This window comes from Argiope bruennichi, chromosome X2 (assembly GCF_947563725.1).
Source record: "Argiope bruennichi chromosome X2, qqArgBrue1.1, whole genome shotgun sequence".
Taxonomy (NCBI): Eukaryota; Metazoa; Arthropoda; class Arachnida; order Araneae; family Araneidae; genus Argiope; species Argiope bruennichi.
Window position 1 is genome coordinate 106,255,469 of NC_079163.1, and position 15,694 is coordinate 106,271,162.

Below are 15,694 nucleotides of genomic sequence, written 5' to 3' on the forward strand. Positions count from 1 at the left end.
AGCAACATTTGTCATTGGCTCTTTCATTTCCAGGAGATTGGTTTTTCGGGTCCTGGAGCCTATGCAGTCAATGAGAGGCTTAATGAATCTCCTTTGCCTAACTATATGATTCCAGTACTACAACTGAAAAGATGCGTTAATGTCACAATTTTTATGTAAGATGGAGTTCCTACGCATTGCAACAATGAAATAGTTATTGAATTTGGAAATGACAGAATTATCAGTCTCCGTTTCCTAACAGCCTGGGAACCACGAACCATTGCGACTTCTAGCTGCAAAATTGTTGTGTGCGGGGTTCTGATTGCAAATTAGTTGATTTAAAACATGCATTACGCAACACAATCACAATATCACCACTAAAAACCTTTACAAATATTGTGGAACATGTTGTTTTAGGATTTCAGCTCGCAGGAAAAGAGGTTGAAAGCACAATAAAAATGTATTAAGCAAGTTGTCGCCAACTTTCTTTTCGTGATGGTTTCATCAGTTTTTGGTTTTTCTTTATTTCATGGCTTAGGGGCTGTTAGAAACAAATTCATTTTTGCTTTTTCATGATTTTTGGCCTTGGGACTGTTCAAAACCAATTTTTTTTAATCTGTTGTGGCACTCCAAGATCGTAGTGGATAGACTTTGAAGAAAGATTGGCACTAAAGTATTTCACGTCTTTTAATTCGCATCGCAGGATGCTATATATCGACTAGTTTTGAACGATTTTTTTTTCTTTATTGACACCGATTCCCATTGCTTCACGTATACTCAGATGAAATATGAGGCCACTCTGACCATTTTTTACAGTCTTTTGAATTTCTAAATTTAATTATAATCACAGTCTATTTATAGGATTTTCAATAAGTCCCTATAAATAGATTCATACACACGTAGAATCCCAATCTATGATATATATTCAGAGAATCACAATCAGTTTTAGGGAATATATTTATTTATATATTCAATTATATTTAATCTAAGCAATTAAGCAAATTTAATATGAGTTTTTTAAGTTGTCAAGAAAACTCTTCCTGAAAATATAAAACTGAGCAATACTCTTTATCAATGTTTCAAAGTTTTGAAATTAGTGCTTTCAACTATCATTCTCAAAAATACTGAAAATTAAATATGCCACATACAAAATTAAGAAACAATTAAAATGGAAATCAATTAAGTACACTTATAACTGGGCCATTAATACATAACTATAGCATGAAAAGAAGAAAGGAATGTTCATAGTTTTGGAAATATTAGCAATTCAAAGATTACGAGTATCTTCCTGCTTCATTTATCAGGAACAGGAAATTAACAGAAAAGGATATCGTGATTAATTTAAACATAATCTCAGTTAATTGAAATACATATGAGTTATTAAGAACAATCAAACTATCAACACGTTGATTTTATCCTAGATGAGTTAATGTATACATAAAAGTAATTTGTTATTTAATAAAAGGAAATTTTATTCATCCTAATTATAGTAATATTCATCAGAATTTTGAAAATATTTAGAAAAATCAAAATGAGAAAATATGTCGATATTTTCAATATATGAGACTGATGATAAAGATCTTCTATTTTATAAAATATGGATTATTTTGGATATCAATTTAATGCATGCCTTACGAAACTTAATGAAACATAGATTCTAATGAAACAAAATATTGATTATTGATATTTTTTCTATCCTAGGTTTCCAATGCAGTTTTTATGCTTTGTCTAAGAGAAGTTTCAATAGCGAGAAATATATTAATTATCTTTGAATATTAGCTCCGAAATTATTAAAATTTAGTTTACATCTTGGACAAAGAATTTTTTGCACCGAAAATTAAAAGAAATTTTTTTATGTAATGTTTTTATACAGCGATGCTTACAAAACATTAAATTTTTGTGATTGCTTTGAGTGGAGATTATAAAAACATTTAAAAGAAATTCACAGCAAAAAGCATTACCGTGACAGACCCAGAATACACTGCGTCGTTTTGAGCTGCTTCTTTATTTGAAAAAAGAAATTTAATGAATTACGGTGGAAGTTAATGCATTTTGGAATCAAAAATGTGTCATCTGTCGCACTCAAATCATCTTTACCTTCATGATCAAATATAAAAAATAATGATATTTTCAATGAAATAAATAAAATAAGACGAATATAATATTACAAACCTGAAAACTATCTTACACATAGAATATACAGAAAAAAAATGCAGTATATGTTAACAGATGTAATAATAAAAAAATAGAACTAATATACCCTGGAGCAAAAAGAGAATGCATTTCTTGTCCAGGAAAACTAACAGCATATGGTAGAAGAGTATTTGCGATATTTCTGGTTACAGATTTTGAAAACAATTCAATTTTGCACGTCGCCAACTTTTTAGTGTTTGTAAAGCTGCTTTTCCGATGGAAATCCTGTCTCATAGAAATCACTAGCAATAAGGACTTCTACGTTTTCAAAGTATATGTCTATTTTGAATACAGGTCTTAAAACACTTCACAGATTTCGTTTTCTTTCTAAATCTGACACTTTTATCTTTTGTCCTCCATAAATCGGAAAATGTTAAATCTGGGAAAATTCTGCTATGGTGTTTTATGGTCCACATGAGTTCTTCTATCACCCTTTTCCGATGAAGAAATTTTAAAATTCATCCAGTGTATTTTGCATATGAGGAAATAGAAAGGGCTTGTTCTGAAGCTTTATGGAATAAATAACGAATGAAAGGATATACCAAACTTTTAGTTGTTAATACATTCCATTCTGTTGTTGTTATGTACTTAAGTGTATGAATTAACCACTATCGAAGAAAGTTCACTGATCTTACGAAGCTACAGAATATATTTAATTCTTCTTATAAAGCCAAGTAAGAAATTGTAGATTGGTGTGAAAAAAATTGACATTTTGACTATTGAATTCTAATAGAGCTTAAAAGTTGCATATTTGTATACTACACAACCGAAAAAGTTTAAATCATGATCGTCAACTTAAGCGAAGGGCCCAAGCATTGGAAACATAATAAAAAAAGCCAAAATTTACCTTTATTCTAAAATTTGGCAGGACAAGAGTTTTGGTTTCTAATAACATCTAAGTCGCTGGCTATCATAGTAAATGATAGACAGCACATACCAAAATTGAGTTACAGGAGATTTCTAAAGACAGAAATTCAAAATCTAAAATCCGGAATTGCGTTTGAGATTCCCTTAAAATATTTTGATGCCACGGATGACATTGAGCTCATAGATTGGACAAACGCTCTCTAATAATGAGGCAGCTAAGTGGACTATATCGCCAACTCTGCAATATAAAACTTCGGCAGAATTTTATTTTTAAAAATGTTTTATACTGCATCGTAGTTATTAAATAATAATCTCAAAGATTGCAAATAAAGTGAGCAGGCAAAGAAACAGAGATAGTTACTTTAGGTAAACATCGCTCACAAAATTTACACTGAAGAGATATGAATTTAAAAATCATAATTCAAGAAAAATTTTAAATAACATAATTTAACACATCATAGTTTATGGGAGAGTTCGGAAAGAATTTGGGGCATCTAAAGTTGCAGCCACCTCCTAGCGATTAACATTTTCTGGGTTATTTCTTAAATAAAAATGTGTAGGCAAAGAGCAGAAAAATTGTGTCCTCTATCAATGTGGAATGTATGAAATAATTCACCCTAAAGAATTTTTCAGAAATATGTTCTTTTATACTAAAAAAATACCACAACGTGCCAATCAGCAAAACTGTAAAACTCTCAATTTTTCATCTAGATTCCATAACAACCTTTTAGGCTACCTCAAAATGGCACAATACTGTTGACATAAGTATAATTTTGTGTCCACAGGCTACTATTACAGGCAAGTACTATTTGAAACCACTCAAGGTTTATTTGATATGGATGCATAATAACGCATTAAGAGCGCTGTAGATTCTAGGCATATCAATAATCTACTATGTTAGACTGAATATGTAACCCTCGAGTTCCGATATAAGAGCATTGACTACATCCGATGCAAAGACAATTTTGAAATTTTTGTAGTTGGTAGTGTTAATTAATTCTTTTTGCTTCCATCCATGAGAGACCATTGCTCATTTATTTTAATGAGAAAAGAGAATTTAAATGTGTTTCGAAATTTTTTGAACCAAATCTACCAATTGGGAAATCTTGGTCCGACCACGATAAAGTCTTCCGATTCTTTTTGGGAATATCGGGTATATCAATTATAATATATTTTCATGTGGTTTTCACTTTCATTTTGTTAATATTTGATATGTCTAGAATTTCTCTAAAAAATTGAATTGTTTAAATTATCAATTTTGACAGCTAGATTATTTTATCCAAGACCGAGTAAAAAATTCAGCTACCTAAGTCAAGTTTGAAAGATGAAATGAATAAAAAAATTACAATATGGATACATTTCAATGTTTCTACAGGCCGTAGTAGTACTTAATTCATGAAAGATTACAAAAATTTCGTATTTCAAAAAATACAATTAGAATGAATATGTAAATATCAATCAAAGACAGTAAAATGGTTTATTAAATTTTATCCCGTTTGAATCAATCTTCAAAATGATGCACTAGAACTATTTTGATACGGATCTCGTTATCTTGAATCATTGACAGATGATGAAATGAAGCCTGAAGGAACAGTTGAACATGCTACACCAATGTAAGGGCAATTGATCTCACGGTGCTAAACTTAACGTACAGCAAACTCTCCTACAAGGAAGCGATTTAATCAACATGCCACTGTGGCTCCCGGAAAAACGAAGACGAATTGGTTTTATGCAAATATCTTCAGAACTCAGACTGAAAATAAAATTTCAATTAGGAGCATTTTGATTGGTTGATGGATATTCAAGATAGTTTAAAGTAAGCTAATTCTGGGTTATTTTTACCCCTTGCGGTATTTCGTTGTGCCTAATTTATGATATTCTGAGAGTAGCATCTGTAGTGTGGTTGCTAAATTTAATACTGTGTAGTACTTTTCTTGTATTACGAATCATCATGGTGGAGCTCTCCTTCAGTTTTTCAGTAAGTGGTTTATTTTTAAACTTTATTTAACCCTTTAAAGGGTCATTTTTTTTCTAGTCGTATTATGCTAAAATATTTTTAGGCTTGAAATTAGAATAAGAAAAGGGATTCATTTAGCTTATTAGATTAATTGATAATTAAGTGATGAACTAAGACCCATCATTTTGTGTGGGATAAAGAACTGAAGCATCCAAGTTTCTGTCTTTCTAAAACATTTTGTCAAAACTTATGCCAACCTATAAAACTTCATACAAAGATTGATAAATTTTGTGGGAAGCGTACTTCCCGCGGCCCTAGAAAGGGTTAAATAACCTTTTTTAAATTTTGAAGTAAATATTTCATTTTTCACTTAAGTGCAAGATGCATCTTTATCGCCTCAAACATATCTTCATTCATTGAAAGCTGTTAATTTATTGGTATAGAAATCTTTAAATTAAAATGCATTATTCATTTTGGTTTGTCGCTAAGATCATTTATATCTTCGTGATTATAGTTAATTTAAGAAAATTGTGATTGATTTCAGGCTTATAGGAATACTTCTCGGTGGATAATATTAACATAATGGATAGAATCGTATGAATTTTAAACTCTATTCCTGACTTGGGGCTACACTTCCTGACAAGCGTTTTTTGAGTCGTATAATACCTGACAATGAATCTACCATTTTGATAAAATTGGATTACAATTATTTTGTCCGGGTTGCGCTTGGAGTACTTCTACGAAACCTCGCTATATGAATATTTTAGGAAACATTAATCTGAAATCTATTCAATCGGATGAATAACTGGAAACCTTTACTCAAGTGTTACTTCTGTCGGGGTATTAAACCAACTACATGAAGCTTTAATTGCTATTTAGATCAAACGTGCCAATATAATAACGTTTCCAATATAATAAATAGCATAAAAGGTTTTAATATGTGTAGAAGCACACGTAGGTAGAGGATGTGTGGCATGAATGTTAACACCATGACCGCCGGTCACCACCACAATAGTCAAGGTGTTCATTTATTTTAGTGCCGAGTAGAATCAAACAAGGTCGGCTATATTCTTCACTTCAGCCAAGCGGCTTTTAACTAATCAATTGCGGAATTTATTTTGAAATCGGTCATACGGTGCGTAATTGTGCGATGAAGTATATACACGCTACATGCAATACAAATAGTTGTGTCATAAACTTTGCTAAAAAAAATCGTTGTAAAGAGAATACGAGTTCATTATTGGCTACTAAAAAATTCACTTCAATAAATGGTCGTGGAAAAATTTAAACTGCCAATAAAGCAAATGTAAATATTGATGGTGTAGCTGCCATGAAGCTGAGGAAATAGTCTGCAAAGAGACGTGCAGATATCGTAGCTCTTGATCGACTAATATGTTAATAATAGCTTAAATCTTATGAAAATCATAAGTATCGCATTACCATGAACCAGAAATTACGTGGCGCATTCATAACTAATTCAATATAGTTCCTGTTGCATTGGTTATCGCGGAATACTAGATATCAAATACAGAAAATAAAATTTAGATATTCCTTATCTAAAAGTAGATGAATAACCGAGGACATGGGAAAATAATGAACTCAATTTTCCGTGTCGTATTACTTTTAAAAATCTTTACTAAATTTAACTTGTAGCAAGCTTGCTGGTATTATAAAGAGAACGTATAACTGAATTGCATTTGTAATACTGAAATTCTGAGATTTTATATTTGATGGAATTCTTATTTTTAGAGACGTGTATAAAACTCGACCGCACTGAACTGTCTTGTAGGCTAATTCTCTTCTAAAGATGGGTTTATCGCAAAACTTGTAACTAACGGGTCACGCTTGTAGCGTAGCATTTAGATCGTAAAATATATGGACTTCCAATATAAAGCCGAGTTACTGAAACGGCTGGACTCGAAATCTTGCATACAGCGTTTTTATAAGAGTATTAGCATTATTAGATGCATTCTCATGTAGGAAACGCCAGTCTTCTTTGAAGTGCCCCTTGTTTCTTGGTACCCGATGTGGTTTTATTAAAAAATATGGAATAACTTCCAAATGTGAAACTATTAAATTTAATCCAATTCTTCTATTTTCTTACTAGTTGTACTTTATTTGGATTCGTAAATAGTCGATGATGAATGCCTCCGTCACTAATCTTCGGAAAAGCTCTTGGCAATCCCGAGTAGCTTGTCAAATTATGGAATAAGTCATGAAAATACCTATTTATCTTCCTTCAATGAACTTTTAACAACTCTTGCTAACAATCACTTCAGAAACTCGATGTTTATAATGGGTAGACCTTAAGTGATATTTACTAGATATTGAGAAATACTCCTGACAATTCTAGATGTAATATGTATTGATGTTTCTTTAAGTGGCTTCTCCGATCATGATCCTTGGAACATAAAATATTCCCGACTTTATTTTGTAAATACGATAAAGGGTTAAATCTGATTTGTTGGGAATTATTTCGCCGATGAGTCGTTCAATTCAAAGATCAAATCTGTATGAAAGAATGAAGTGCTTGGATAACTGGAATTACTGAAAAATAAGGGACTAAAATCTTATTTTTCTCCCTTTAACTCGAGTTTCGTCTTTAATTCAAGCATGTGACGACTTGCAGAACTAAATTCTCTTTCGCCTTCAATGCTTTAACTGCTATTTCATCGGGGAAAGTGGAGTTAAACCATATGTTTATGGGAAAAATAAACTTACTTGGACGTTTTCAGCTTGTTTTCAAGTTCTTAACTTTGAAGTTTAGCTCTTCTCCCTCTAGGAAGTGCATATTGTAATAGTCTCCCCAACACTGTATTGAAAGTACAAATTTTTTAGTCAACTTCCTTGAGGAAACCCATGTTGAGGAGAACTGCTAGTCTTCAATACATCTAACTTCAGGAAAAATCTCAATTGCTTTCTGGTTCAAGATTGCTCTCAATAAGGGATGGGGTAGATTATAAACTGCTGGATAATGTAAAATTTCTATGTTGCAACTTATTCTGACATGTGTTAAAGTAATTCAATCATACATCTTAATGTTATCTGTGCATCTCAATAGTATATAAATGTTAACGCGCTGTCTATCTTACAGAAACTTCAAATGGTTCAGGATTTGTTTCATTGGAATGGCAACCTGTCGCATGAAAATCCTAATAACCTGATCTTCACAAGACGAGAATGCAACTACAATTAATTGAAATTGACCTCCACTCCCTACCTGAGGATGCTGGGTTACACAGCCGAAGGTAAGAAATATCGATTCAACAAACCTTGTAATTCGATGTTAGATTTTAATGAAATTATGGTATTTAGTGAACTGCACAAGATATTTTAAGGCTCTCGATTTCTAACTTTAAGAAATAAGTAGTTGCAATTGATCTTGATACTCCTCGGGCCTATAAGAATAGCAAGTTTCGGATGAATATGTAATCGACAATAGTTAATCTGCCATGATCTGTTATAGGCTTCGTTATTTGAAAGCTGCTTTAGTTTCTTGCATTTGCCTTGATTCTAAAATGTTATTAATTTACTTTTAAAATTTGGTCTGTCGTCGCTTGTATGTAATTTTCACCGATGGAAAAGTTGTTTATACGTTATTAAACATGAACGTATTGTACGTGGATTTTCAATACCTGGGACTAGAAGTTTGAATTCTTTCCACAAACATCATAATCTAATGCTTTAGAATTGTCTACTGGTGTTTCGTTCTGTCGATAGAAAGGTTTGTGCTAACCGATACCGAATTTTCTTGAAGAAAAATGTATCTTACTCAACTTTTAACGAACTAAATGTTTTCCCTAAACTAGCCATTTTTGCTTTGCGAAGAGAGTAAATTCTCAATGGACCAGGTTACGATACGAATAGGAAGTTTCTAAACTTTCAATGTTGAGTTGAATAATTAGACGGAGATTCACCAATACAAAAGTTCATCACTACATGAAATGATTAACTAGGCGTTCTCGATGAATGCGAAAAGTGAATATAACGAACTTGCAAATACTAAAATAAAATAGGCATGGAGCTTCAAATCTACTGATTGTGGCGCATCTTGGTCAAAGATGGGTTTTGTACCATAAAACAAAACTCAAATCTATATTCGTGATCGTATGGTCTAAAGTTACCAGTTTCATAAAGTAGCCGAGGACATGGGCTTCGCAAATGTGCAATGAATGCCTTGTATGGAAATGGCTATTTAGCGAAAAGTAGCCCACTTAAAACTTCAAAGACCTCAAACTGGATAAAACTATAAAGGCGCGTTAGTTCTAACGTGTCGAAAGAAAACATGGCTTTTTCTGACGAATAATTAAAGCTATTTCGGGTTTAATGCTAAAGTCGTCAAAAGTGACTTTTCTCGATATGGGAAAGTCGGTATTTAGAAGAGAAGGGCGATCTTAATCCTACCCTTCACTTTAGAAGCAAGCCAGTTTCTTTCATATTGACTAGAACGGAGTTTAAGTGCATTTCAGTTTCAATCTACATAACTTGCATCTTGTTGGCACTTAAACACATTTCTTTATAGGTCAATTTCTCTGCATTCGACTACCAATCATGAAAGCCAATATCGTTGGAAGGAATGAACCTTCAAAATGCTGTCCCAAAACGGAATGTTCCACTTCAATGGTAAGCATTAATCTTGAATTAGATTAACGAGAATGATGAATCGTTTGGTGTACTTCGATAAATGTGAAGAATCTTTAACATGCTCAAAATATTCCTCTCGGTTTAGCGAGTAGACAACTATATGAAAAAACGTAGAATGAAAATGGCCATTTTATGGTACCTAAAGATCCATACTCCAAACGAGCTACCCGTCAAGCATATAGAACAGGGATGTAGTTCTCAACTCGTTTTAGACCTAGCGATCTTCGGTACAACATCTGGTCCTTAATTTTAGGATATCAACTCAACGTTGCTTCCTATATTGCAGAAACTGAATTTTTACAGAAGCCTTTATAGAATCATTGATACCATTTGATAATATAAGCTCAAAATGGGCACTTGTAACGCAAAATGCAGTAGTAAAAACTAAATTCCCCAGTGTCATATATGTAAATTTTAGTATTTTATTAGCAACTGGCATAATAAAGTATCCTGTCAAAAGAAAAGGCCCCGAAAAACTAAATACTTCGTTATAAGTTTGATATCTTTAACACGTTTCAAAGCTGCAATGCGTTATCTTGTATTTTGAGCAGTTCTGCGAGAAATCGTATCTATTTTCACATAACAGTAACTATGGCATTTTATATTTTGAAGTTTCTATCAGCACTGAATCTTGTAGAAATAATTTGAGTCTCTCGATTTAATCTATACAAGTTTATTAACGTGTAAATAAATTGATCAAGAATCCATTTCATGATTTGGCGTATATGCTGCGCCCTTTTCTACAAAGGTTGAATCTTGAATATGGAAAGTCTTCTGAAGTCCACTAATGAAAGGAATTCTATATCTGGGACTCGGTGAATGGTGGCGAACTCGTCTTTCACTTAAACAAAGGCAATTTTCTCCCCTTTAAATCATTGCCGGAACCGATAGTATATCTTGCTATCGGTAAAGTCTAAATTTCCTTGTGCATTTTGGCACTTCTCTTAAATGAAATATAAATGTAATTTCTCCTGTCCAAGTAATACTTTGTTTTTTGGAATAAATTTCTCGTCTGTTAATCATTTCTAAATTTGTTAGTTGCACGCTTGTAAATATTTTGACTTAATCTCTAACCATAATGGTTTGGAAAACGGGCAAAGTCTTTAGTCTATAAAAATCGCTTTCTATTCCAGATTTGAGCCGGAATTAATCAAATCTTGTAATTTTCCTTCTTGAAACATGAATGTACACTTATTTAAAGCTTCAGTTTCAGTAAAATTAGATTTTTAATTGGATATTTATCGAATGCCATTATTTTTAGGACCTAATGGGAAATCGTTCATGGACATCTGTATCTACCTGAAGATTGTCAGTTTCTTGTGAATACAACGGTACTACGGAAGGAATACTTCGTCATCCACGTAGATGCTGCATATAATACAACTGCTTCACGTTACTAGAAGATGCAGCGAAAGAATTGTGGCAGCATTTAACGTTAGACTGTTTATGAAGATGAACTATGACTTATGTACCTCAACTCGCTCTGAATGACATGCTATGGTAACCTAATAGTGCTCAATAATTTAGAATGTGTTCTACGCAGCAGCTGATTTAGTATTTGAAATAGTCGGTAAACAAAATATTAAACATTAAAGTATAGGTGTGTATAAATTATAAGCAAATTATTTACAGTAAGATTTTTAAGTTAATATAATCTTTAAATATCTTTAAAGCGCAGCTATTTCTCTTGCAGAGAATGAACTTAAAGTAATGTCTAAGTCGCTCTGGCTGAGTTTAAGAATTTAAAATGGTGAATTCGTGTTCAATGCAAGCTGTCATTGGCGTTTATGCTTGGATAAGCCAATGAATTCACTTTAATTATGAGCATGGTTCCATTTCATTAACTTTAATTGTAAATTTTAATATTCAAAGGAACTTCAATGAATCTGTAATATTGTATAGTAGTTAAAATACTAAAATTTAACGTTAAAATTATTTCTCGAAGCATCAAATGAAACGGACGAATTTATGGGAAACGTTTGAAGTTTCTGCCGGTATTATGTATAAACGCAAATCTCTCAACGGATCATTAATTTAGAATTTCTTATCCTTTAAAATATTTTAATCTTGGCATGTTTTAAATTTTCCCCTCCACCCCAAGAATGTTTTCCTCAAAACATCCAATTTGAAATGGCATAATTTTACACGAGTATCCTTAAAATAGAAATACGGTAGTGAGACTATCGGAAATTAGGATCTTCATAACAATCGGGTGTCCTATAAGGATGGGAATCTTGATAATCAGGCTTAAGTTGAACGGTGCTTAATCTGAACCGATTCGGTCTTTGACAAATTCTGTCTTTGTAATTTTCGCTTCACTCTCCAAAGTTAAGGTATAAATAAATGATGCTTAGGTATAAAAATTCTAGCATCCGATAACAGTTAACTGAAGGCAAATCACTCACGCGACATATGACCGTTAAGGATTATCAATGAAAGTTTACAAATCGCCACATTTTAGGGCAATTTCGGCTAACCAAAATGAACGGTTATCGGCAGTCGCTGATATCGATGTTGAAAGTAAAAATTGCACTTGACTGTTTAAGATCGATAGGGCTTAAAAAGGGTAGAATGGCGTTTAGCACGTTAATACTGGTACCTGATGACTTTCTATTTAGGCAGCATGGGACCGGCTGCCTAAGTAGAAAGTTCCGGTCCCCAGGGAACTAGTATTTAACGTGTCGTTAGGTAAGGAGCTGCGTCTTGAGGCTTGAAAGTAGCGGAGAATTCGATGAGTATTCGTTAGACAAAATTGATAATGAGCGAAATCGCAGTTTAGTTTATTTATGCAGAATGCAATAGCAGTGAGGAATTGGACAATCCGTGCAATTTCTGCTTAATACATTGATATCGACTGTTCGAAAACTGAACTAGAAGCCTTGTAAATACATGCCCTAGAATGTTAAGCATCACATTAGGAAAATCTTTCCGGGTATATTAAACTAATTTCCAGTTAAGTAATGTTAACCTAGCATTTGCTATCCAGAAAGTAATTAAATGTTTCTAGCTTCATTTGACGATATAATTCTTAAATAGACAACGCAATTAATTCGCAATCGGCAGAGCAGTGATATCGATAGATCTGTATATTGCAATAGTGAAGTTGCGTTATAAACTCTTCGCAAAACCCTATTTCCGTTATGGCGCCATCGCAATTCGAAATGCTAATATCTTAATTTTAGCTTTGTGTAGGTGTAGTTTTCTTCGCTAGGGATGGTTTGAGGAAACTAAAAGAATAAATCCCAAGGTTTAGGTTGTTCAGATTCACAATGCAACTAAAATGCATTTCTAATGGATAAATCAGAATTTTGTATTTAGCAGATTTCTGCAGGCATTCCGAAGAAGCACAAATTCTTGCATAAAACCCGTTACGCTGTAGCGAAATACAGCTATTCCAGCTTTAACTATTTTTCTTAAAGTTAATGGCGTATAACTTATGACCACGCTTCCTCTCTTCTATAATACTTCCGTAACTTCTAAAATGTTGCTCGACTCAACTCGAATTGAGGAAAAAAATTTATTAGGGATGTCGGCTAATGAAATGAGTCTTGCAATTTTCTATAAACTGCACGTGACAGACTCAAGTGTCCCAATAAACTTTTAAAACTGCAGACTATTCCCGATTCGGTTAAATCTGGCAAGATTTGTGTTTTCGCTCTCGTAGATACCTCTAGAACTAAAATTTGAATCGTCCGCTTCATTTGAATGCACTTAAACTTGTATTAGTGAATTGTTTTGGCTCAGAAGTGTTAAGGTTCTCATTCTCATTTTGCTGACCAGCATCATTTTAATTATAAAATGCGCATTTTAATTTACTTCTTTGCAGGGAATAATTTGCTTTTAAAATTTGGATCTCGAGCTTTCATGTCTAGTAATGAGTTAAATATCTTCTATAGATTTTAATCCATCAAATAATTTGAAGTTCCTTGCACAAACCGTAACTTTTAGTTTAAGCATAATGTTCTATTTCTGTATAATTTGTATATCAAATTTGTGAAGTCGATGCTAGCTGTTCAGAATCTTAACTTATGCTGCCATCCATGACACTACAACTGACTTGTATGATCTTGGGTACATCTAAAGACGATTGTCAAGACGTGAATCACTTTGTGCGAGCAAGATGTGCTAAAATTCTGCAAGCACCGATGTTCATGTTGAAAGGTAGTTTTTACCTCTAATTGTATTTTTATATTTACTTATCTTGAATGCATATTAAAGCTAGGGACATCTATTTATAAAAGGCTGGACGGTGTATATTTGTCGGGATTTAAGTAAGATAAACGATGCTACAACATCTATTCTAAAACTTCCATTATCGCAAAGTAATTTAAAAATTACTCAATCTAAAACTCCAAATCTAAAATTTTAACTAACGTTTCTAGAAGTTGTCCATTTTTAAGTTTCGATCATCCATTTACGATAGTTAAATTTGAATTCCATTGCGAGCTTGTTCAGTACTAATTTCACTTCACTTCAATTAAAAGTTATTTTCAATCTTGAAGCGTCTTCTATAATGTGAATCTTGTAGAAAAGTCGCAAATTGCTGTCAACACCCAGCAATTGAAATAAAAACTAATGGACCTCGGGAATTCGGAACACGTTTAAGAAAATTCGGTTCTTCGTAAATTAATACAAACATTGAAATTTTAAAGGCATTCTCCCCCAATAGTATAAGTTTTTTAAATTTGAGATTTCCCTACTCTAGTTCGGCCTTTCCCTCGCATGACTTAGTCTAAAACGTTGGTATACTAAAACTAAAGCGTTAATGGATGCCATTATTGAACCTCCTGTCCGAATGAATAGATTAAATTTGCCAATGTAGTAGAAAAATAACTTTCTAAACGTTTGACTGCTTTACATATATTGAAAGTATTGTGAAAATTTAAGGAGTTATTTCCACGACTTAACTTGAAGCAGAATAACTTGCTACTCATCTGGATAAAATATTCATCTTGCATCGTAATATTTTAAATTTTTGCTTGAATAGAGAGCGGATACTTCTGCAATAAAATCTTTACCCTAAAAATTAGTCTAAATTGTGATAACCAGACAAGCCATTGTGATCCTTAGTTGAAACTGAAATCAAAATTTTAAGATGAAAATATGAATTGAAAGATGGATCCAGACAAATGAAAATTTTAGTTTCGTTTAACATTATTGGAACACCCGGAAATTCAATACTTGGAAAAGCAAATCACCCCATCGTCTGAAGATGGCCGTAGCTACGCCGGCAAGCTAACAGGCCGCCTTCTGCATCTACATATCGAAGCGTTTTGATCGTGTTGACTGGCCACCATCACGACCAAAGCGTTTGAAAATATAACGACTGGTCAAACATGATTTCAAAACTAATTCCGTGTAGAACTGTTAACGAAATTATTTTAACAATTTTTTTGCGATTTAAATCTTTAAAAATCTAAGACTGAGAAATCGCAACTAAGATTATACACCCCACTGACTTATATGAAATGACAATTCTTTATGCTCAAACATCCTTAAAATTCCTTACCTTTATATCTTAAAAGTAAGCAGATGTATTATAATTAATCCTAATAACAACCGATATTAAAATTGACTTGTCTGGTTCCCATTTGAGAGGAAGTAAATCTCGAGTCAACTTTTAAATTCTATGCGCACTTTCGTATTGTATTGCAAGGCTAATTCTAATTTCTTCTAGTCTCAAATTTTTGAATACAAAGTAGTTAATATTCCAAGTTTCTTGTTGCAATGTTGCACCTAATCTTCGAGACAAGATCTTTCCAACAATTGACAGGTTTTGTGTATTTCAGAATCTTTATGGTAACTTTTCCTTGTACAAGTTATAACAAGATTGGCAAAATTTTGTTAGAACCATATTAAAAATCGTAACATTCTTTCCGTTGTATAACTCTGACCCACCTTCACTAGGCGGATGAACAAATTTTGTTCTAGTGGATTTTTCTTAAATTAAAACGCAAATGACGCATTTTTAAAGTACCTTATTGAGCAAATTTAACTTGCTTCAACTCTATGAAGATCTGCCGTAAATTTTAAGAACGGACATAAACTACTCTA

At 32.8% G+C, this 15,694-nt stretch overlaps 1 long non-coding RNA gene across 1 annotated transcript; it reads left to right on the top strand.

The window, feature by feature from the left end:
* The first annotated feature begins 4,899 nt into the window (after positions 1–4,899).
* LOC129959622 (uncharacterized) lies at positions 4,900–14,983 on the top strand. Its single transcript, XR_008783472.1, has 4 exons — positions 4,900–5,017; positions 8,091–8,244; positions 9,519–9,619; positions 10,902–14,983. It is a non-coding gene; the product is annotated as an uncharacterized LOC129959622 (long non-coding RNA).
* Positions 14,984–15,694: the final 711 nt, after the last annotated feature.